Raw genomic sequence first — 26,111 nt, 5'->3', positions numbered from 1 at the left:
AAATCAAATAATCTGATGCATATCAATTGTTTCACTAGTATTAGAATGATTTTTTTTTTTGGTGGAAAATAGATAACAAAAAAGAATTTAATTGAAGAGATGAAATCACACATGCAAAAATACTGTTCACAATGCCTGTTAGGGTTAAGGGAAACCAACAAGGTGGTAGTAAGGTTATACTACCTCAGGGCTAGCAGCAGTAAGAAGCAAGAGGAAGAAATGATTTTTGTAATCAGGAGGGAGTAGGGGTTGTTTGGTAGGAACCATGGCCTTCACATTCTACCATGGCAATCTGGAAGGGAGCAATGTGAGGAATAAATACACTAACTTCATTCCCTTCCAACTTTCCCGTCACTGCTGGTGCCTATCTTTGGCCATCTCAGCCAGAAGCTACAGGTTAAGGATGACTCTTGCTATGGATCCAGCAAGGAACATCCCAGGTCTCCGAGTATGGTATAGCAGAGGAGAACAAATTATATGTATCTAGCCCAGCTACAAAGCAACCATCGTTTCTCAAACCATCTTTTTAGTTTAAAAGTACAACTATAACCTTTCATTATATGCTACTATTTGCTACTATTTGGAGTCTATTTGCAACTCCAAACCACAAATTCCCCAAATATATTTCTTGATAATGATAGGAAATATGAGTTTAATATAATTCAACCTATGCTTCAGTTCACCAGGTAGATATTAATAAAGTTGAACATTAGTCTTCTCCATTTGACTATAAAGTTGACAACAAACTTCTCAAATTAGCTTTTAAAGAACAAATAACAGATGCTCATTGGTAATATTTGATGCAGTTCCTTCCTTTAAATCATCAACAATTGATTCACATAGAAAAAATACAGGTTATTGGCATTAAGGATTCTAATTTGCTGAATGCCCTAGTCATTTCATACTTAATAACCAATTATGCTAGTTTCCTATAGCTGCTATAACAAATCAACACAAATTTGGTGGCTTAAATAACAAATTTATTCCTTTACAGTTTTTGAGGTCAGAAGTCAGAAATGAGCTTTACTGGGCTGACACCGAAGTGTTAGGAGAGGCTCTAAAGTAAAATATATTTCCATTTTTTCCTAGCTCCTAGAGGTCAGTTACATTCTTTGGTCTGTGAATCCTCCCTTGCATTATTCCAATTGCTTCTGCTATCATGTCTTATGCTTGTTCTGTACTTAAATATCCCTCTACCTTCCTTAAAAGAGTTCTTGTAATTGTATTTAGTGCCCATCCAAATAATCCAGGATAATCTCCCTATCTCAAGATCCCTAACTTAATCACATTTGTAGCCTCTTTTGCCATACAGAGTAACATCTACAGGGTCCAGGGCATGAACATCTATGGGGCCATTATACAGCTTACTATAAAAGGCCATGAAAGTTCTTAGTTTACAAATTGAAAATTACCCTCAAAAATCCATATCTTTAAATTCCCTCCTTCCTTCCCTCCCTCCCTCCTTCTCTCTCTCTTTCTCTCTCTCTCTCTCTCTCTCTGTGTCTCTCTCTTTCCACATTTTTAATCTGTCCCTTTACTCCCAGGAACCACTAAATGTAAAGTTAATACATATTAATTTACATTATAATTCCAAAAAAAATGCAGTAAAAGTTCTTTCTATTCAATCTGACATACTTATCAGTGACTAGTCCAAAGGAATTAAGTCTTCTCTAATCAATTCTCATTTGCTAAACTATCACAGAGAACTTTATGCCATGCAGGTAAAGGAATCACTGGGCTAGAAGATACCTAACATATCAACATATGTAGCACTTTACATTAAATCCCTGAGATGAAAGTGTTATCATGCTTTCTTTGAAGGTTTAAATGTAAAAATATGCCACCCATTGATTTTTTTTCTTTTATTATTATTGTTGTAGCTTGTAGTGTTTGTCTTCTGACACCATCCTTTGGAATCACTAATGTTCTTATTACCATCTATATATTGGAACATCTGCATACATGTTCTTTCTGATACCATGTCTATGAGCTGCCCTATACCCCGATATCTGTTAAATGACCTTTTCCTTAGTCTGTTTCTGTTACTTGCTGTAAATAACATTAACTTATGAAATATCACTGCCCTTCATTTGCTAGAAACATTGTCGCAAAAACTAAAATATTATATACTGAAATATAGTTCAAATCAACTCACATTTTAGAATGTTTTGAATTATGGAATGTATTATATTGACTTATTAAATCATATTTTGTTTCATTCATAACTGTTTCTGGTCTTTAATAATGAGCAGAAGTTTTTTGAAGAGTTAGTCAAGGTCAGGAATCTGAGAGACCAGCAACCGAGGAGAAAATGATACTTTACATGGAATCACAGATTAAACATAACACCTGAGTAAGGTGTTATCTTAAATAATTCTGCAAGTAAGGATTTTAAATATCCTATAAAATACACATTCCCTGCCATCATAATGTCAGAAGAGTATTATAATCTATATTTCACTAACTTCTATAGAAGCTAGGTCATTTTATTTACTATGTTGCACATTTGAAGATAAATAATGATGACTGGAAGGAATAGACCGTGGGTATTTTTGTGTTGATGTGCACATGTGTATGTGACTAATTGGTTGATTAATTATCTTATTAGTTATAAAAATTAACTAGTCATGGAGTAATAGAATTCATTATGAATGAGATTTGGAGATTGAGATTGTGTGAGACACAGAGACTCCTTCCCACAATTATATTTATTATTTAAGTTTTCTCTGGAAATTTAATATGTGCTTAATCTATACCCTTTTACAAATCACTATGTAGTCTACAAACCACTAAATCTAAAAGCTATTTAAAGTAGTTATAATGAAGAAAATGCAGAAAGCTATTTTAAAAGTCACTTACAATAGAATATAGTTATGCTGTGAAAGTAAGAAATTTCAAGAAGTATCCCAATTGAAGCTTTAAATGACTAGAGCTTAGCAGACATATTGACCACCTCCTAATAGAAAGCAATATGTGTAGATACTGGGTAGCTCAGGAGAACTATAAGACACAATGTCTGTCTTTATACAGTGCACAATTTCATATGAGAGATGATCCAGGTATGTGTATATCTGACTAGTCCACATTATGACAAGTAAGAGACAGCTGCAGGATGCAATGGAAGCACAGAAGATGTGACATTGCATATGAAAATATCAGAGACAACATTACAAAAAAAAAGTGATATTTGAGTTAAATCTAATTAGGACAAAAGTTCACATATATTTAAAAAAATTTTTCACTGAAACCTTGGACTCTATTGAAGACAGAAAAATAATGTAGCTATTTTTAGTATATGATCAATTGGAAAGTGATACATTTTCTAATAACTAGCTGGCAGATTTATGTTAGAGGAAACTTTCTATAAATAAAGTAATGAAGACATCTAGGTGTTTAACAAAAACAAATATCTAAGACTTAGATATTAGTCTGAGACTAAGAAGAAGACATGCATGAATATTCTTTAGGACAGGTAAACTAAGTAATTTCAATTATATATCCTAATGGTTTAGTGAAGTGATGTCAATATCATAAGACATCCTTCATGTTTCCCTCTCCAACTTCCACAACGAAAATTTGGTATCAATCTTTGAACAAAAGTACTTCCTTGGGAGTTGTGGGATCTAGTACCATATGTTAAGGGACTCAGAGTCTTGCCAATGTGTGCATCAAGTAATAGGCAGAGAGACTTTAGTAGCACTTGTGGTCCCTGCAAGCTTGTGAACTGGTCCTGGTCACTCTGAGCCATACTCCAGGGTCCCTGAAGAACACAACATAGGCAGTCACCCATGGACAAGAAAACCCACGTGTGAAAGTCCAGATTTCCAGAAGAGAATTTCTAACACTCCAAAGGAGAAGGAAAAAAAAAATGGAATGTACTGGAGTAGATAAGAGGATTAGACTAAATTTGCCTGCACCACCCTTCCCCCAAGGTGGCACAGTTTAGGGCTGAGAAATTCTCAACTATTTCTCCCATGGGGAAAGGGGAGAACTGGTGAGTGTTTGTTTGACTTCCTCAACTGTGTGGGATACTGCCAGAGACTCCTTTCTGTCTTGAAGAATATAGACTACTGAATTTAAAGTTCCAGGACTGGGGGAGGGATGAGATTAGGAGTAGCAGACAAAATTGTCAGAGGTCTTTAAGGTATAGCTCCTGATGGTTACATTGTGGACTCTATCAGGAAGTCACTCATGAGTTGCTGCGAAAGCTTCACCTATGTATCTCTGCAACTGGCCTGAATGCCTTACACATATTCCCCTACCCCCTACTCTGCAAATGACTCCCTGTGTGAACTTCCAAGGGCACCAGTAAGAGAGAACTTCAGTATATGACCAGAGAGTATGTAAAAAAGAATCAAACAGAAATTCTGGAGCTGAAGAATTCAATGAAATAAAACGGAAAATGTAATAAAGGGCATTAACAGCCAACGAGGCCAAACAAAAGAATGAATGTATGAATTAGAAGATAGGAAACTTTAAATTACCCAGTTAGAGGAGAATAAAGAAAAGAGAATGAGAGAATAAAGAAAGCCTACATTATCTAGGAGATACCATAAAAAGAGACAACATGTGAATTATTGGAGTTCCAAAAGAAGAGAGGTTCTTAAGGGGACAGAAAGTTTATTTAACAGAATAATGGCTGAGAATTCCTCAACCTGGGGAGAGATTTGGACATCCAAGTCCACGAGTATAATACGTCACCTCATAATTTCAATCTAAAATGATCTCCAAGAAATATCATAATAAAACTATCAGAATCAGAGACAAGGACAAAATCCTAAAAGCAGAAAGAAAAAAATATATATATATAACTCATAAAAGAACCCCCATTACTCAACCAGCAGATTTTTTAGCAAAAAACTTTTGGCAAAAAAAGAGTGGAAAGATATATTCAAAGTGCTGAAAGAAAAAAAAATGTCAACCAAGAATATTCAGCAAAATTATACATTAGTAATGAAGGGGAAATAAAGATGTTCCCAGACAAATAAAAGTGAATAGTTCATTACCACCAGGCCTGCCTTACAGGAAATACTGAAAGGAGTTCTTTAATCTGAAAAGAAAGAATGCTTAATAGTAACATGAAAACATATGAAAATACACAAAACTTTGTAAAGGTAAATGTATAGTCGAATTTGGAATACTCTAATACTGTAATGTGGTGATGTGTTAACTACTTTACTATAATATAAAATTTAAAGGACAAGAGTATTAAAAATAATGATAGCTACTATAATTTGTTAATGAATACTCATTATAAAAAGAAATAGATTGTGACATTAAAATCATAAAAGGGGGGGGGGCAGCCCAGGTGGCTCAGTGGTTTAGCACCGACTTCAGCCCAGGGTGTGATCCTAGAGACCCCAGATCCAGTCCCACGTCGGGCTCCTTGCATGGAGCCTGCTTTTCCCTCTGCCTGTGTCTGTTTCTCTCTCTGTCTCTCTCTCTCTTTCTCTCTGTCTCTCATTAATAAATAAATAAAATCTTTTTAAAAAAATCATAAAAGGGGGGAGGAAAAGGGTAGAGTTTTTGTATGCATTTGAAGTTAAATTGTTATCAGATCAAAATAGACTGTTACAAAGATTATATTTTAGGGAAGCCTCATGGTACCCAAAAAGCAAAAACCTATAGTAGATTCATAAAAGTTAAATGGAAGCACAGCATATCATAGGGATAATTACCAATTCACAAAGGAAGGCAGCAAGAGAGGAAGAAAGAAACAAGGGAACTACAGAAGAGTCAGGAAACAACTAATGGCATGAGTAGGTCCTACCTACCTATAATTTCTCTAAATCTAAATGGATTAAGTTCCCTAATCAAAAAATGTACAGTGGCTGGATGAATTAAAAAACAAAAATCAGGACCCAACAATATGCTGCCTTCAAGAGACTTACTAAGCTTTAAGGACACACATGGACTCAAAGTGAAGGGATGGAAAATGTTATGCCATGCAAGTAGAAATCAGAAGCAGAGCTAGCACTGAATTTACATCAGACAAAATAGACTTTAAGCCAAAATCAGTAACAAGAATCAAAGAAAGTCATTATATAATGATAAAGGGGTCAATTCATTGAGAAGATATAGCAATTATAATATATACACACCCAATATCAGAGCACTTGAACATATTAAACAAATTCTAACAGATCCAAAGGGAGAACTAGGCAATATAATAATTGTGGAAGATTTGAATACCAAACTTCAATGACAGATAGAGCACCCAGACAAAAATCAACAAGAAAATATTGCATTTGAACTATACTTTAGACCAAATGGACCTAACAGACATATAAAACATTCTCTCAAACAGCAATAGAATACACATTCCTCTTAAGTGTACACAAAACATTCTCTAGGATGGATTGTATATTAGGCCACAAAACATATCTTAGCAAATTTAAGATTATTGAAGTCATACCAAATATCTTTTTCACCCATATTGGTATGACACTAGAAATCAATAACAGGATAAAAGCTGGAAAATTTTCAAATATGTGGAAATTAAACAATAGACTTTTGAACTGATGAGTCAAAAAATATCTTGAAACAAATTAAAATGGAAACCAAAACTCAGGGAATACAGCAAAAGTAGTCCTAAGAAGGAAGCTTTTACTGATAAATACTGATATTTTTTAAAATCTTGAATAAACAACCTACTTCATACATCAAGAAATTAGATTTTTTAAAAAGTGTACACTAAGTCCAAAGGTAGCAGAAGGGAGGAAATAACAAAGATGAGAGCAGAAATAAATAAAATAGAAACCAAAAAAGGTAATAGAGAAGGTCAATGAAACTAAGAACTACTTTTTAGAAAAGATAAACAAAATTAGTAAGCCTTTTACTAAACTAAGGATAAGGAGGGAAGACTCAAAAAATAAAATAAAAGATGAAAGAAGAGACATCACAAATGATACTACAGAAATACATAAAATCATAAAAGACTACTATGAAGATGTCAACAAATTAGGTAACCTAGAATAAATTGATAAATTTCCAGAAACATATAACTACTGAGATTCAATCATGAAGAAATAGAAAATATGAACAAACTAATAACAAGTAAGGAGATTGAATCCATAATCAAAGATTTCCCAACAAAGAGAAGCCCAGGATCAGATGGTTAAAGATGAATTAATGACAATCTTTCTGAAACTTTTCCAAAAAATTGAAGAGGAGATAAAACTCTCAAATTCATTTGGCAAGGCTAGCATTATCCTGACACCAAAGCCAGAAAGACACTTCAAGAAAACCACAGACCAATATTATTGAAGAATATATATGCAAAAATTCTTAACAAAACATTAGCAAGCTGAATTCAGAAGTACACACACAAAAAAAGATCATATGTTATGATCAAGCAGGATTTATCTCTGGGAAGCAAGAATGGTTCAGGATATGCAAATCAGTAATGTGATATGCCACATTAATAGAATGAAAAGTGAAAAACATATGATCACCTCAATAGATGCAGAAAAAGCATTTGGCACAATACAACATTCTTTCATATTAAAATTCTCCACAAATTGGGTCTAGAAGGAACATACTTCAACATAACAAAGGTCATATACAACAAACCCACAGCCAACATCATAGTCAATGGTAACAGATTAAAAAGTTTTTCTTTCATCAGGAGTGAGACAAGGATGCCCACTCTTACCACTCCTATTCAATATAGCACTGGAAGTCCTAGCCAGAGCAATCAGGCAATATATAGAATTTAAAGGCATCTAAATCAAACAGAGAAAGTAACATTGTCTTTGTTCGCAAATTATATGATCTTATATAGAGAAAATCCTAAAGACAACCAAAAAATGTTGGAAGTAATCTGCAAATTCAGTAAGGTTGGAGAGTACAAAATCAACATACACAAATCAGCTACAATTCTATATTCAAACAATGAACTATCTGATGAGGAAAACAATCCCATTTACATTAGCATAGAAAACAATAAAATATATAGGAACAAGTTTAACCAAGGAGGTAAAAGATCTGTACACTAAAAACACAAGGCTTTAATGAAAGAAATTGAAGGAGACATAAACAAATGGAAAGATATTCCATGTTCATGGACTTGATGAATTAATACTTAAAATGTCCATACTACCTAAAGCCATCTACAGATTAAATGCAATTCCTACCAAAACTCCAATGGCATTTTTCACAGAAATAGAGTAAACAATTCTAAAATTTGTATGGAACCACAGAAAACCCCAAATATCCAAAGCAATCCTGAGAAGGAATAACAAAGCTCATGGAATCACATCTCTTGATTTCAAATTATACTATAAAGCTATAGTGATCAAGACAGTATGGCACAGGCATAAAAAGAGACACATAGATTACTAGAACAGAATTGAGAGCCTAGAAATAAGCCTGCATGTATATAGTCAATTAATATTTGATGAGGAAGCCAAGAATACTGAATAGGGGGGAAATAGTCTCTTCAATAAATAGTGTTGAAAAAACTGGATAATCACACACAGAAGAGTGAAATTAGACCCCTATCTACACCATACACAAAAATTAACTTGAAATGGATTAAAGATTTAAACATAAGACCTGAAATGGTAAAACTCCTAGAAGAAAACATAGGGGAGAATCTTCTTAACATTGGTTTTGGCAAGATATTTTTGGCTATGACACCAAAACCACAAACAAGAAAAGCAAAAATTATTAAATAGAACTACATCAACTGAAAAGCTTCTGTGCAGCAAATGAAGAAATCAACAAAATAAAAAGGGAATCTACAGAATGAGAGAAAATATTTGTAAATTATATATTGAATAAGGGGTTAACATCCAAAATATGGAAAGAACTTCTACAACTCAATAACAACATCAGAAAGCAATCTGATCTTAAAATGGGCAAAAACATGAATAGCAACTTTTCCAAAGAAGTCATCCAACTGGACAAGTATATGAAAAAGTGCTCAACCTCACTAATTATCAAAGGAATACAAAGCAAAACAACAATGAGATATGATCCCACATCTGTTAGAATGGCAATCGTTAAAAAGACAAAGCATAACAAACACAGGTGAAAATATGAAAAAAGATATTGGATACTAACCCTTTATCTGATATGTCATTTGCAAATATCTTCTCCCATGACATATCAGATAAAGGGCTAGTATCCAAGATCTATAAAGAATGTATTAAACTCAACAGCAAAGAAACACACAATCCAATCATGAAATGGGTAAAAGACATGAAGAGAAATCTCACAGAGGAAGACATAGACATGGCCAACAAGCACATGAGAAAATGCTCCGCATCACTGGCCATCAGGGAAATACAAATCAAAACCACAATGAGATCCCACCTCACACCAGTGAGAATGGCAAAAATTAACAAGACAGGAAACAACAACTGTTGGAGAGGATGTGGAAAAAGGGGAACCCTCTTGCACTGTTGGTGGGAATGTGAACTGGTGCAGCCACTCTGGAAAACTGTGTGGAGGTTCCTCAAAGAGTTAAAAATAGAACTACCCTACGACCCAGCAATTCCACTACTGGGGATTTACCCCAAAGATACAGATGCAGTGAAATGCTGGGACACCTGCACCCCAATGTTTATAGTAGCAATGTCTACAATAGCCAAACTGTGGAAGGAGCCTTGGTGTCCATCGAAAGATGAACGGATAAAGAAGCTGTGGTCTATATACAGTGAAATTCCACTATATACAGTGGAATATATGAGTGGAATATTACTCAGCCATCAGAAACGACAAATAACCACCATTTGCTTCAACGTGGATGGAATTGGAGGGTATTATTCTGAATGAAGTAAGTCAGTCGGAGAAGGACAAACATTATATGGTTTCATTCATTTGGGGAATACAAAAAATAGTGAAAGGGAATAAAGGGGAAAGGAGAAAAAATGAGTGGGAAATATCAAAGAGGGAGACAGAATATGAGAGACTCCTAACTCTGGGAAACGAACAAGGGGTGGTGGAAAGGGAGGTGGGTAGGGGGTTGGGGTGACTGGATGACGGGCACTGAGGGGGGCACTGATGGGATGAGCAATGGATGTTATGCTATTTGTTGGCAAATTGAACTCCAATAAAAATATACAAAATAAAATAAAGATAAAATAAATAAATTTTTTTAAAAAATAAAATACAGAAAAAGGTAGCCCTTGTGTGCTGTTGGTGGGAATGTGCATTAGTACAGATACTATGAAAAAACATTATGGAAGTTCCTCAAATAATTAAAAAAAATAGAACTATCATACAATCTAGCAATTCCACTTCTAGGCATTTAATCCAGAAGACATGAAAAAGAATATTGTAAAGGTGTTTATATTCCCTCGCTTATTGTAGCATTATTCACAATATCCAAGACATGGAAACAACCTATGTGTCCATCAATGGATGAATGGAAAAAGAAGACGTGGTATACACACACACACACACACACACAGGAATATTACTCAGTGAAATTATTCAGAGAAAGAAGGGAATCCTGCAATTTGCAACAACATGGATGGTTCAGGGATTATGATAAGTAAAATAAGTCAAACAAGGACAAACATTATATGACATAACTTACATGTAGAATCTAAAAGAGAAAACTCAAAAATGAAGACTAGACTGGTAGTTACTAGAGCCTGGGGGGTAGAGGAAATGTGGAGATTTTGGTCAAAAGATATGAACTTCCATTTAGAAAATGCATAAGATCTGGGTATCTAATATATAACATTGTGATTTTAATTAACAATAAAGTATTATATGGTTGGGAGTCATTAAGAGAATATATTTTCAATGTTCATACTACAAAAAAATAATGATAATTATGTGACATGATTGAGATGTTAGTTAATACTATAATAGCAATCATTCTGCAATGTATATCAGATCAATACATCATACATCTTAAACTTATACAGTATTATAGGTCAATTATATCTTAATAAAGCTGGACAAAAATCCTGGCAGTTTTTAAAAATTTAGTAAATGATATTTAACAGCTATGGAATTAAAAACACAAAATATAAGATCAATTTTCCCAACTTAACAGCAAAATAAACAGCACATAGTTCCATATTATTCACAAAGCTAAAGATTTGCGTCCAACTATAAACAAAAACTAAACATTCCTCCAGAAACTTGCATTGTAAACATTCCTTCTAGTCATATCTAAACAAGGAAGTGTATCTATGATATAATCACTACAGAGTAGACAGTAAGATACTGCAATGGTTGAAATAGAATGGAATCTTGGATCAAACACCAGCCTTATCACACTTGTGAAAATGAGACCTATACTTTCTTCAGGTTTGTTGTAAGAATTAAAGGAATCTACTTAGAGAAAGCTCAAAACACAGGGCATATGCTGGATCGATATTAAATTTTGTGTATTTTTATTCTATGATTAAACTAGAAACATAAAAACTACCAAAATTGAAATAGGAAGAAACAGAAAACTTGAACAGACTAATTATAAGCAAATAAATTTAATGGGTAATCAAAAAACTCCCAACAAACAAAAAGTCCAGAGCAGATGGCTTCACAGGTGAATTCTACCAAATGTTTAAAGAAGAGTTAATATCTAGTCTTATCAAACTATTCCAAAAAAAAAAAAGGCAAAACAAAACAGAAAAGGAAGGACCACATCCAAACTCATTCTATGAGGCCAGCATTGGACAATATCAAAACCAGGTAAAGCCTCCACTACAAAAGAGAACTATAGGTAAATTAGTACTTAAAAAAACAAAAAAACAAAAACAAAAACAAAAAAAAACCTTCTTATGTGCCAGCATTGGGGTAGATGCTTAAAAGAGAGATATGAAGATCAAGTTCCTGACTTTGAGGGGTTCCCAATCCAGAAAAATGACAAATAAGCAAACAAAGCCCCATGAGAAACATACTAAACTTTATATAAACTAAAAATAGGCCACTAACCAGTAATAATTATATGTTTACCCTACTGGAAGACCAGATTTTATAATATTAATACACATTTCACTGTTATTGGCAGAAATACTGAGTGAAAAATCAGGCAGACTTTTCTGGGCATTTATAAATGTGAATCAGCTCAATAATAGTGAAAAGAGAAAATATGGTACTTCTTAGCATGCTTAAAGGTATATCTTTAAGTTTCTAAGATTCATTCATTTATTAAACAAAGATTATCTTAGTCTTTTTATATGTCAAAAGACATTCTAAGCTCTTGTGATACAGCAGATACTAATTTCTGCCCATTTGTAGGTAACATTACTGACAGAGGAAATAGAAATTATATAGTATGCTATATAGAAGGTGCTGAGAGTTATAAGATGGGAGGGAGGGAAGGAAAGGAAATGAAAGAATGAAGAGTAAATAGGAAACAAAAAAGAAAAGAAAGTACAGCACAGTATAGAGGATCAGAAGAAAAAAATAGGAAAGGGGGGTGAGATTTTAAATAGGATAGTCAGAGTGGCATCATTTAGAAGTGACATTTGAGCACAGACTTGAAGCAGGTGAGGGAGTTAGTCATGCAAATATCTGAGGCAAAAGCCTTCCAGGAGGACGAACCATCTTTAAAGATGTAGCATTCTTGGAATATTCAAACAACAGTGAAAGTGAAAACGGGAAAGAGAAACTGGAGATGAGGTCAGGGAACTAATGAAATAGAGACCAGATTCAACAAGGAAATTATAAGATAGTCTTTGCTGTGATAAAATTTAACTTTGAGTATTTCACGCAGAGATCTGCTGTTGAGAATAGATTGAGAGAAGTAGAAGTCCACTTATGAAATTAAGCTAGAAATCCAGGAGACACTTGATGGCTGAGACCAGCCTAGCAACAATAGGGGTGGCAGAATATAATCTGATTCTGGATATATCCTGAAGATGAAATAAATAAGAATTCCTAAGGGGTAGGACATGGGGTATAAGAGAAAGAGAATACTCAAAGATGACCCTAGCAGTTTTTAGCCTGAGGAACAGGAAGACTGTTACTTCCCTAACAAGTAAGATGGGGGAAGGCTAGGGGTGGAGCAGGCTGGCCAGGGAGACGAAAAGTTCAGAAAATTAGATTAAGGCATGTTAAATTTGAGATGTCTACTAAATATCCAAATCAACAAGCTAAATAAGCAGTTGGACACACAATATTTAGCATAGCAGAAAACTTGAGGTAAACATATTTGGAAGTCATCATTATTTGTATGAGATTTAAAGCCTGGAGACTCACTGGGATCACAAAAAAGTGATAAAGACATAGGGACTAAATCAGGGATACCCCCAAATATCAATGTTTGAGAAGACAGAGTAAAAAGTAAAATGATTGTGAAGAAGTGAACAGTGAGACAAAAGAAGAATCAGGATCGTGGGCTGTCCTGGAATCCAAGCGAAAGGAGTCTATCAAGGGAATTCAGTGATGCGTTATGTCCAATACTGAAGAATGATCGAATAAGACAAAGACTGAGAATGGACCACTGAATTTTATAGTGTGGTGATCATTGGATTCCTACTAAGAACTGTCTTGGTAAGTGGTCGAAATGAAAACCTGACTAATGTGGATTTGAGATGGAATGGAGGAGTAGGGAGAACAAGGGAGAGAGAATACAGTGACCACTTATGGTAAGTATTTTTGCAAAGAGGAGGAAAGAAATCAGAAGTAGTTGATAAAGGAAAAAATTAGTGTAATATAGAAGTAATAATAAAATGCTTGCATGATGATACACTAAAGAGCTAAAATTGCTAAAGTAGGAGAGAGAGAAAACTGCTAAAGCAATGCCCCTGTGTAAGTAAGAAGAAATAGAGATCTGGTGCGCAGACACAAGGATTATTTTAGGTAGAAGCAGGGATAGTCGACTTAAGGTAATAGGTGGGAAGTCAGATTATGTGGGTGGAGAACTTGGTATGGAGGTACATATTGTGATAAAAATCTGAAGAGAAAAATCTCTTCTGATTGTTTCAATTTTCTTAGTGATGTAAGAAACAAAGTTGTCAACTGAGAGTGCAGATGAGGTAGGAGGTAATGGTGACTTGAAGAGAAAAGAGAGGGTGTGGAATCCAAGTCCAGGAAACTGGATTAATGAGATGTCTAGGGAACTGTGGTCTAATTCCTGGGCAGTATCAAAGGCCCACTTGAGGTTTGTGCTTGTGTCAGCTGCATGGATGCAGGCAGGCATGGAGTAGGGGAGAGCTCGATATGACTAGGATGGAGATTTTGCCAGATAATTTTTAAAAGGGGTGGGTAATTAAGTGTGCATGTGTATGTAAGGAGTGATTATTATGGATGGCCATGGAATTTAATCTATTTAATAAAGTAAAGGGAACAATAATAAAGTAAGTGAGGGACAATGAAAATATGGTAATGTCAATGCACAGGAGTTCTGATTGGGTTACAGGATTGTTTGAGTTGGGGTTCAAGATCAAATGAGCTAGAAAGATACATGGTGCAGAATGCATGAACTAGAGATCATGGTCCGGTCACAGTTACTGACAAAGAAGATGTCTAAGATACAACCATGGGAGTGAACACCTGAGGAAGGGTAAAGACTACAACCATTGGAGGAAAAGATTTTAAGAAACTTAGCTAAGTTGGTAATGTAGGTTTACATATAGACAGTATGTTGAAAGGCCATCTATATACAAACTGAAATTACCCAGATTTTGGGTAGAGGAAGTCAGGCTGGAGATTGTGAGTTTAAAGCCAACTTCCTATTTTCAAATAACCATATATTTGTGTAAATTCCTAAGAAAATGCATATCCAAATGCACAGATATTCTGAATCAATATTTTATCCTGGTTTTGCTTTTAGGTTTGAATAATTTTGATGATAAAAAAAAGAGAGAGAAAGAATAAAGCCCACACAAAATTAGATCCCTGCAGAAAAATTTCGTTTAGGCTAAATATTTTCCTTAATTTTATTTATTTATTCATGATAGACACAGACAGAGAGAGGCAAGACACAGGCAAAGGGAGAAGCAGGCTCCATGCAGGGAGCCCGACACAGGACTCGATCCTGGGTCTCCAGGATCATGCCCTGGGCTGAAGGCAGGCGCTAAACTACTGAGCCGCCCAGGCTGCCCAATTTAAGCTAAAATTATTAAACTATATACAAGCTGCATGGATCTACATTAAAAAAATACTTTGATATAAATTATAACATTTAAACTATAAAAAGAAAAATATTATCTGATGGTAAATAATAGATAACATCTTATTTGTATTTTTAGTGTACAGAAGATATGCATGATTACTATTAAAAATGTAAACTGAATAAAGGAAAATAAAGTAAAAATAAATTAAATATCCTACATACCAATCTCCCTATACAAATTCAGAGTTCCAAAATAACCCTTGTTAAAGACTCTGTATATTCCAAAATGTTTCTAAACATATGTAAATACATATCAATATATGTAACTATAACAGCTTTCCTTTCCTTTTTTTCCCCACAAATGAGATAACACCATATATAGTGGCATGAAACCTGCTTTTTTTCACTTCACAATGTTTCTTGATCATTTTTCCATATCAACATATACAGGCCTAAAATTATTTTTAACACCCATATAATATCTGTTATAAAGATGCATCACAATTGCTTAAACCTGTCCCCATTATTGGATATTTGAGTCATTCCCAGATGTTTTCTATTAACAATGTAATGAATGTCATGTGTGAGCATATTTATAAGACTAATTCCTAGAAATGAAATGTTGCATCAAAAGATAAGCATCTTTTAAATGTTGATAGATACCATCAAGTTGTCTTCCCAAAAAATGCATAACATGAACACTAAGAACTTTCTGTTTACTTTTCTCCAAAATTTTAGAATGGGTTTGCCTTCTGTAAAAGAAAGCAGATTACAAATATTATAATGTGGGTGGTGGAAATTTGGACGATTGACTAATCATTTGAACTACAGTCAAAAGAGTAAAACTGTCGGGGCATCTGAGTGGCTCAGTCAATTAAGCATCTGACTCTTGGGTTGTGAGTTCAAGCTCCACGTTGGAGCTCCACCCCCAGTGTGAAGCCTACTTAAAAAAAAAAAAAAAGAGTAATTTCTGGCCCTTCTGCTGCTGCTCTTTAGTTGCTCTCTGTTGTCTATGGGGCTCAACTGTTGATACATTCTTATCTTATACCATTGGCTTCCTTTACTGGATCCCAAGTAACATTTCCTAATTTATACATTTTTAAATAATATATATATTATATATACACATACAAGTTTTAATTATTTATATGTTTTAATTCTTTCTAAAGATTTTTTTTTTTCTGAAAGACAGAGACAAGTTTCTTTGAAGTCCTGACTCAATAGATTACATTTTCTAATTCTCATTTCAGTGAGAGTACAACTTTTTGATGCTCTACTCAGGGGTTCTCAATTTCAATTCCTATGTTACAAGTCTAGACTTTCTCAGCCTTATACTTGCACAGACTTTAAAACCAAACCCTCTGGAAATTTGGACTTTTTCTAGCTATTATGTACCTTCTTCTACTCCACAGATTCATGGCTCAGCTTTCATGTTTATTACTTAGGTTTTTAGTTATCACTCTATTTCTGATTACTGAGGGCTTCTTCTTATTTATTTGGAGTTTACCCATGTATTTTAAGGGCATTTTTAAATCTTGTTTTATCTAGAGTTTCTGGATGTTGGCAAATGAGATCTATGTTCATTTAACCCACCGAGTTGCCAGAATTGAACATTCTCCTAGGTTTTATGCAAATTATTACTTTTATTTTAGTAGCTCTCATTTCACCTTGAAATTCCTGGGGATTGAGGCAGCTCTGATTCTGAAGATAAAGGACTTGTGCTGGAAGCCATCGATACAGATCTTTTCCTGAATGCCTGTGAATAAGCCATTTCAAGTGCAAAAGGGTTTCCTATACTCTGCTTCTTTCAGCTGAGTCTAGGTTGGTAATAACAGCATGTACTTCTAACACAGTTGTTCTTAAAACAGTTGACATTCTAGGAAGACAGGTTCATAAAATTCATAAATTATGAATTTCATGAATTTACAATTCATAAAATTATGTCATTCCTGGTGATACAACTAAGGATGCAATAAGAGTCATTAGAGATTTCAGTTGGTAGATTTAGCAAGGCCAATAACCGAGCAGCTCATCTTCATGCTCTTTTTTCTAAATTGATTGGTCATTTTACATTTTAACTTTCTGACACCTGAGCACCTAAATCATAGACCATTAATTTAGGTAGACTGATCAAATATAAAACATGGAATAGTACTTTCTTTTTTTACTTTCCTCTCTTTCAACTGTTAGAAAAGTGATGATCATATTTGTCTGATATAGTCTTGATATACACATGTTGTTCTGAAGAAATTATTAACAAACAACATCCTAGTTTAGATGACACACTATGGTCACCCTGTCTAAATAACCAGGCTCCCTAGTCTTCTGGGACTGTGACACAGGAAATAGCAAGTGTATGTCTGGGTACTTCTCTGGTATTATCCTAGCTGCCTGACAATTTCTGGGCCACAACAGTTCTCAAATCCAGCTGAGACACAAAAGGAGGAAAACATCCCGGCTCATAATGCTGGATTGACAGAGATACTATCCAACCGGCCTCTAGCTGGCTTGCTTCATGCCTTACCTATTTCACCTTTTAATATCAGTTATTCAGAGAAGGGAGATAGTGTCAGTCTTCTCTTACCATAATCTTGTCAGAAACTCTTTTTTTTATGATATTCCAAACAATTCACTATTCTTTTTACAAAGCCTAATAGGAACTTTCTTGTTTCATTGTCAGTCTCCATACAAATCAACCAACACAAGATGTAACAGGGCATAATTATGCAATCACATAATTGCATACTTATTTGCTAATACCACCAAGACATGCTCATGCTGAAAGTGAATTCTAATCCCAACTGATCCTAGATAACAAGATTTAATCATTACAAACTTTAATAATAATAAGCAATTCAAAGTACTTCTTGGGGATGGCTGCTTCCTAAGATCATTTTACTCCAGTAAAAAAATTATATTTTAGCAAGAACAAACAGAAAGTTAACTAAAATTATATTCTTACCCTCAAAAAATCTTTTAGCACATTCTAATAAATAAGAGATATTTAAATACCCTTGATTCTTAAACCAGTTCTCCAGAATTTTCACAAATAACAAAAGCTCCTCACATGTTAGAAAAGTTTTGTCATCATTGGTGTAGTTAGTAATGATATTTTCTTCCAAATAAAGGTCTTGACTTAGAAGTTTTATGGAATATTACTGGGAAAAATCTATATCTTTGATTTACAAAGTCCACTTTTACCTCTGCTTCAAACTACCTCCAATTTCTCTAAACCCAAATGTAATAAGGAAGAGACGACCTTACTATATGAATATTATAGGGAAACAAGTGAATAGCTTTTGAGATTCAGCATAATTTCATTTTATGTTCTTGATGCTGGTCATCTTTTCCTACATAGAAATAATATTTTAGTGGGCACTACTATATTACTAATGGTATTCATCATTATCATCAAAATATATATAAAATTTAAGTGCTCCTTAAAATCAATATAATATGAAACTACATTTTGATAATTAAAGATCTTATTTGCCTTCATTGGCATTATGGCATTTCTTTTTTGAGGCCTAAAGCAAGATCTTTCGCCAACATAAGCAAACCATATTTTTCACAAATCTTACTTTTATTATAAACAAAATTAGAAACAATCATATTAAACTTGTATTCTATAAGTAACACACATGTGAAGTACTGTTGGAAAAATCCAAACTCACATTATTTTAAAATGCGAAATCTGTATTAAATCTCTTGAATTTTTTTTCCAAATTGGTTTCCCCTTGATATAAACTTGTTTAGAACTATCATCAGTATTTAAAGAATACTGAATAAGATGCACTGAAAATTTATAAAGCAAAAAGTGATAAAATCAGGGAAAGTAGTGGGGATTTTTTTTTTTTTTTCTGTAACGGCAACATCTTATAGTGGTTTAGAGTTGATACTGAAAATATTTGGTGATCTTTGTTAGAAAAATTTTTCAGTAGAAATTTTAGAAGACCTTGATGTATACCTTCTATGATGTTTGCTTAGAGCAGAAATCTGAAAAATATTATTCCAAGACCTGCTTTATATTTTGTGTGATCTATTACAAAATTATAACACTATAAAATAAATAACTTTCAAAGGAAATAACATCAAATCCAAATATAGAATCTGTGGAAGTCGGGGTGGCCCCGGGTGGCTCAGTGGTTTAGTGCCACCTTCAGCACAGGGTGTGATCCTGGAGACCTGAGATGGAGTCCCATGTCTGGCTCCCTGCATGGGGCCTGCTTCTCCCTCAGCCTGTGTCTCTGCCTCTCTCTCTCTCTCTCTCTCTTTCTCTCTCTCTCTTTCTCTCTCTCTCATGAATAAATAAAGAAAATTTTAAAAGAAAGAAAGAGAAAGAAAGAAAGAAAGAAAGAAAGAAAGAAAGAAAGAAAGAAAGAAAGAAAGAAAGAAAAAGGAATCTGTGGAAGTAGTCTGAGTTGAGAAGTGATAACCTAGGTTTGCTGTTTGGTTAGCATTGCCCATGACAATCCTTGTGGGTGTACAACAGTTTTTAATGGAATTAAACTTTACTTAAGGTTTCTATTTCAAATCAGCAGCTATTCCATCCATACCCCAAAAAGTGTCTACACTGCTAGTGAAGAAAAGATGGAGAAAATAAATAGTAGGTTCTAAAATGGATAAGGATCAAGAGTTGTCAATAAAACCCCAATCTCTTAATGACGAGATAAAAATGAAGACAAAGCTAAATTCTCTTAATATTTTAATGCCTGGGAATTGAAGCCAGATAAAGATACAATCATTTATTAAGCTTAGAAGCTGAATGAGGTAGTTATGAGGATATCTAGAGATGATCTCCACAAAAGAAGGCTGGAAGGCAAAAAACCCTGGCAGGTGTTGGGGGGGAGACTGCCTTTACAATCTTGCCCAAAGTCAGCCCTGAAGGAAGAGAAGTCATCTATGTCTCCGTATTGCCACCTAAGCACCTGCTTCTGCTCTTCACACTGACCTGCCAGGCTCCCCATACAGTGGGATACAGTCAGGTCTAGAAACAAGAAGGTGATATTTCTGTCCCACCAATTCTAAAGTGAACTACATTAATCTGAACTGAGAAAGCAGCTATTTCAAAGGCTCCTATCTGTGTGAAAGATAGGATTTTTCATCATACCTGTGCCTTTTGTTGCCTTTCCATGGCATATAAGTGCAAGGGATTACCTAGAGGAGCTCTAGGAAAGATTCTGGAACTGTCCGTAGAAAGGGAGAAAGAACTTATGGTAGGAAGCTTCATAAAGGAGGTTAGTTTGTCTAAAGGAAGAAACTTTGTAATTAAACTGACTTTCTTTTCTTTCTCTTCACACGTATCCTTGTAAAAACACTAATGACACAGAGAAGAAAAGGTCCGAGCTTGAATAATTAATTAAGCTACTAGCAAACCAGCCCATAATAATCAAATTAGAAAAAAGAAGAAGTGAAGTTGGAATCAGAGGCCAGAGTGATTTGGTCAAGAGGAAAGTGGGCCACTTCTACAAGCTGGAAAAGGCACAGTTAAGTACAGCATGGAGAATATAGTCAGTGATATTATAATAACATTGTATAGTGACAGATGGTGGCTATACTTATCCTGATGAGCACTGAGTAATGCATAGAATTGTTGAATCAATATGTTGTATACCTGGAATGAATATTACATTGCATGTTAATTATACCTAAAAAAACCAAATTAGATACGTATAATAGATATGCATTGGTCTAATCCTATGAAAGTTTAAAATAGAAGCTGTTTTCAAAAAGGTTATTCTGTGAGAAATAGGTAACTGAAGTATGTACAATAAGCCTAATGTGAAAGAGTGTTATTAGTTTCCAATTCAAGGATTAATGAAACTAAAAAAATACTCTATTGGAAAGTGTTTTGCTGCTGAGAATTCATTATTTCTTCCAGAGAGTCCACATACCACAAAAACCTTTCTGAAGAACCAACTGATTTAAATAGAAGAGATATTTTATCTTACAGACAGGTTTTAATTTCCAAATACAGAGCACCTAAAGCGAGTTACATCAGCTTTCCTTTTTATCGCCTCCTACCCCTTCTTCCTATCTCAAAGAAAAAAACATTCTTGAATCTTCCCTCTCTCGTCTCCTGTAGGACTTCAATTTATTTTTTGTTTCTTCTTTCTTCGATTTCTGTCTACTGACTTCATTCATACCCTTATTTTATGAAAGGGCTGAGGTTTTTCTAATCCTGACCAAAATAAAATTTCACTCAACAGTACCTTCCCCTTCAAGATAAAAAAAAATATATCTATCTTTCTCTTCACTGGTAAATGTCTTAATATTTAAAATTACTCTTTGGCTTTCTCATTTCCCATTTAGTCCTCGGTCTGAGCCCCTTTCTCTGCAAATCTACTAAACTTCTCCTCTTAAAACCCATCCATGATCTAATAATAATGATGAAGTCTATCAGCTCCGACCCCATTCTCTTACTAATCAACCACTTTATGGGTTTACTATTGTTTCTGATCCCTATTTTAGTAGTCAGTTTACTTGCTTTGTTATTCCCTCATCCTTTGATTGTTATTCCCCCAATCTCTTCCATTACTTTCCCTCAATTAATATTCTTTCTAGGCTCTTTTCACTCTACCTAATCTTAAAGTTAAACTGAATTCACCTTTACGTCACTTTTATTCCCCACTGATGTTCATTTATGTATGATCTAACTTCAAGCACACCCATATATTCAGCTTTTCTTTCTAATCTAATAACTGGAAATAAAATTGTCACACTGTTAATAAAATTGTTTTCACCCTCTTACAGAACATCTTTATGTGAGAGTATGTGTTAGTATGTCAAATACATAACATCAAAAGCCAAATTCATCATCTCAACTTTTGCTGCCCTAGAAAAAAACAAAAAACAAACAAATGAAAAACAAACCACAACACTCTCAGGCTTCACTCAGATTGAATTATTTACCATTTTCTGTAATTTCCCTGTATAATGTCCTATAGTCTCCATTGTCTTGTATTTGTTTACCTCACCATTTTGTGCCTGGAATGAGAAACTCTATTTATTATTATAACTAACTCACCAATAAATATCTCATTTAACTATCCTATCCTCTTAAAATTGTTTTCTCTGGGTTCTGAGTTCCTCAAGGACAGAAAAATTGTGACTATTGGCTTATTTTGAATCTCAGGAGGTAACACAGTGCATCTGGTGCTGGTGCTCATATACCTGTTCCATTCACCTTCTCACCCTTCCTCATCCTTATTTTGATGTTCACAATATTTTGAGGTATAGTACTATTTGTACATACACATTTCCATGAGGATAACTCCGTGCCTTTGTTTATGTCTCATGGACAGTTCTTGACAGATGCGTGGTACTCCATAAATATTGTTTGTGTAAGTGACACATTTTATTTAATCTCTTTCCTTTCTCAAGATATAGCAGGAGTAGGGCACTCCCTGTGCCCAGTAAGTGAAAAAAAAGAAAGAAAGGCCAGAGCATGGGATGATGTTTTTGTATGGGCCGATAGACTAATCTATGTGTACAGTCTACCCTTATTAGGTAAGAGGAATAGAGATATGGGCTAGTATGTGACCATCCATATCATTTGTGGGTATAGAATAGAATAATGTACCTCATCAAATAGGAAAGGAGGGTACTTAGAAACAGTCTCCACAGTTGTTGTTTTCGTTTTCTTAGATGCTTTGTCAAGGGCCTTGAGAAAATTGAGCACTGCATACAATATGCCATTTAAGTAACATAACGTGTACCTTGAAAGAAATTCTATTTCATAGAATTATCAGAGACACGTGCACACACACATAGTCAATATCAGCACACCTGGTATATGCCATTTAGATATGTCCAAACTAGAGGTAAATTGTGTTACTGGTATGAAAGACATTGAAAACTGTCAATCAGGGTTCCAGCCTTGCCTCTGATTCTAATTTAGCATGTGGCTATGGGAAACTGAATCTCTCAGCCACAGTTTTTTTTTTTTTAAATGAAATAAATATATGCTAAAAATCTGTGGTTCTATATATAGAACTATGTGGAACCTAAAACTCCTTATAGGCCTCACATGTCAAAAGAATGAATGTTTTTTCTTTAGTAGTTCAAACCATTCTATAAAATAATTCCCCAGAACCTTCACAACCTCTGACACAGCACAACTACCTTTATAGAAAAATGATGAGTAAGATAGAAACATACTGATGCACCCCCATACCTGCCATCTCAACCAACACCATCACACACACACACTCAAACACACACACTGCTCTTCCCAAAGAGTCAGAAAATAGATATTTAAAAGCAATCTTACAAAAATAATTTTTAAATACTTTAAAATTTTAGTTTAAATTGATATAAGTAACAATTATGACTTTTAAATGCAGGATTTCTAGACTTCTTTCTTCCTATTAAGTTGATAACAATAAAGAGAGGATTTAGGGGGAAATCATGAGAAGCAGCAGAGAAAAGCAAGGCTGTTGCATGCAATTTCCAGCTCCTGAGTCATTCCATCTTTTAGCACAGCTAATGTTACATGACCAAAAATGATTCAAAATGTGAATACCTTATATGATATCAACTAGTTTAAATGGCCACAGTCCTATTATCACAAAATCAAAGAAAAACCCATTTTCTCAGCAATTAATCTGTTTTCAGTTTACTCCTTATATCCATACTAGAAGAGAGAGAGGGTCGGTACTATCATTCCAAGTCTATTAAACACATTACATAAATCTTTCATGGGAGAAATGATTTTCATGTTTTTTCTAAAATGGAAAAAAAAAACATAAATAATCCATACCATCACTGCAGGCAGGAACTGTTCAGAAGGCCTTTGGGCTCAGAACGTTGGTATATCTCTGAGGCATCTATCACAAGGCTCAGCCCTGGGCTTTGGCAAAGCCACTGCCATGTTAATCTGCTTCATTACATTTCTACAATTTGTTCACTGCATTAAGGAGCAGTATTTCCCTTGTGAGAGAAGACCTATCCTTCACTTTGAAAGCTTTACCTTCAAAAGGTACACAAATATAGTCACAGATGGGCACTAAAGGCCAGAAAGCCAAATAAATATTAAAATACAGCAAGTCAGAGTTGAATCTCATTTCAGTGCAGGGAGATTTAAAGATCTAGGGCAGCTAGAATTGGAGCTATTCAATCTTTTAGATCTAAATCCAAGCTTAAAAAGCACACACCTTATTTTAATTATCACTAACACAGATAAGAATTCAGGGATAGATGAAAGATAGAAGCATATTGCCTTACCTGAAATAAAGGGAATTGTAAATCATAGCACAGAATCCATGTATGTGGTGAATATAATAATCTCTGCAGTTCTTCAGAATATTGACTAAAAGCAGAACGATAAAATTTCACATGTGTTCCATCCTCACTAAAGAAGAAAAAACAAGAAAGGGCGACTGCAGCATCCTCTCTGCTTCTGCTTTAGCTTTCTGTTCTGACGCTCACTCGATGGTACCCACTGTCTGTTAGAAAGCAGCATGCTAAATTGAAAAATAAATAAATAAATAAATGTAAGGCTGCATCTTACATGACAGCTCCATCTCCTGGCCAAAACTGGAACTATTTTCATTCAAGATCCTTTAGCAACGCTGCTCTCAGCAGCAAATCTGATTAAATGGTGTAGAGCACATAATTCCACTGTATGTGAAATCAACTAACTTCATGACTTGTAAGTTAAACATTTAAGAAACATTAGAGTATAAATTTTTAAAATTTGTAATCCTACTTTTGGGTTTTTAATTTATTTATATTATATTTAAATTAAATGCAAGCTTTTCATAGCATTGCAAACTTAATGTTTATCTTCAGATTTACTTAACTTTATTTACTACTTGAAAAAGTAACATATATCTCCTATTAAAAAACTTCAGATGTCAAATTTATTTTTATTGCTATCTCTTCATGGAGAAGTTGTTTACATTTTGTTACTAGAGAAATGCTTTGTTATGTTATTATTTTTGTTATTTGGGGCAATTTTGACAGATTAAAATTAAAAAGGACAATGAAATTGCTAAGAGGCAAATGAAAATCTTTAGCCGACCCAAGTTTTTAAGATAGTTCAAAATACACAAATATAAAATTTCATGTTACATGAAATTTGATAATTGTAGTAAATGTGTAGTTACACCTTCTTAGTGGAATAAGAAAAAATTAAATTATTATAGAATGCATTTGGTAAATAACATCAGTTACACTGAGCATATTATGTGCTCAATATGTATCTGTTTAATTGATTTTTCTGTCAATTGTGAAGATCTGGTTCATTCTTAAATTTCTAAATAAAAAGACAGCCTTCTTTCCACTTTTTCACAATACCATTCAAGTCTCCAGACAGTTATCTGAACTAAAATTCTTCCTGCCAAGGTCTTTTGATATCCCTAAAGCTTTAGTCATTTGAGGCTGTTGCATTAACGCTGTCCGTGGTGCTGAAAAACAATTCCAGAACTCAGAAGATTCTAGGTCTTAAACTGGTCTGAAAGGTTGTCTTTGTAATATTTGATAAAAATTTTATTTTTGAAAGTCTTATATCATCCAGAATAAGTGCTAGTATCTAAGATACAAATATCTAGGTAATATTTTTATCCACAGAATATATAGTATGTATGTTGAGGAGAAGCCAAAATGCTGATGAATTTATTTAATATAACCATGATTATTAGTCACACATTTTTTATTCTTTATATATAATCTTTCATTTTATTCTTGCAGAGCTCATATTATGTAGACTGTGTCAGCACTAGTGTCAAATTGAATAGATGGAATCGACTAGGATACCCAAGCCCACTCTTTAGTAACTTGTCCAGAGTTAGCTAATAAGCAAGTCAGAAGAACAAATATGGTTCTCTAAATTTACTCTTATTTCTACAGTATCATTAAAATACATTTGTATTGTTTTTAAAACTGCCCTAGGCCTCAATTCATTATTAACATTTCACAAAAAAATAGTGACTTAGTAGATAACATTCTTTAAATATGTATACTCAACTATTTCATCTCATAAGTTTTCTGTGAAAACATAGGATACTGTTATAAATTCTCAGGGCACATAAGTCATGATCATTTTTCTCAGATTTTCCAGCAAAGCACTTCTAATGGCCAAGAA

At 34.2% G+C, this 26,111-nt stretch overlaps 1 protein-coding gene across 1 annotated transcript in view; it reads right to left on the bottom strand.

Annotated features, from left to right (window-relative positions):
- Nucleotides 1–24,468, bottom strand: part of SCN2A (sodium voltage-gated channel alpha subunit 2) — a 134,841-nt gene extending 110,373 nt beyond the window's left edge. The window contains exon 1 of the mRNA XM_038584698.1: nucleotides 24,251–24,468. The gene's annotated coding sequence lies outside the window, so the exon portion shown is untranslated. The remainder of the gene's footprint in view (nucleotides 1–24,250) is intronic.
- Between the last annotated feature and the right edge of the window lie 1,643 nt (nucleotides 24,469–26,111).

Source organism: Canis lupus, chromosome 36 (assembly GCF_011100685.1).
Source record: "Canis lupus familiaris isolate Mischka breed German Shepherd chromosome 36, alternate assembly UU_Cfam_GSD_1.0, whole genome shotgun sequence".
In the NCBI taxonomy this organism is placed as follows: Eukaryota; Metazoa; Chordata; class Mammalia; order Carnivora; family Canidae; genus Canis; species Canis lupus.
The sequence above is the reverse complement of the archived record's forward strand: the minus strand, read 5'-3'. Positions and strand labels throughout refer to the sequence as shown.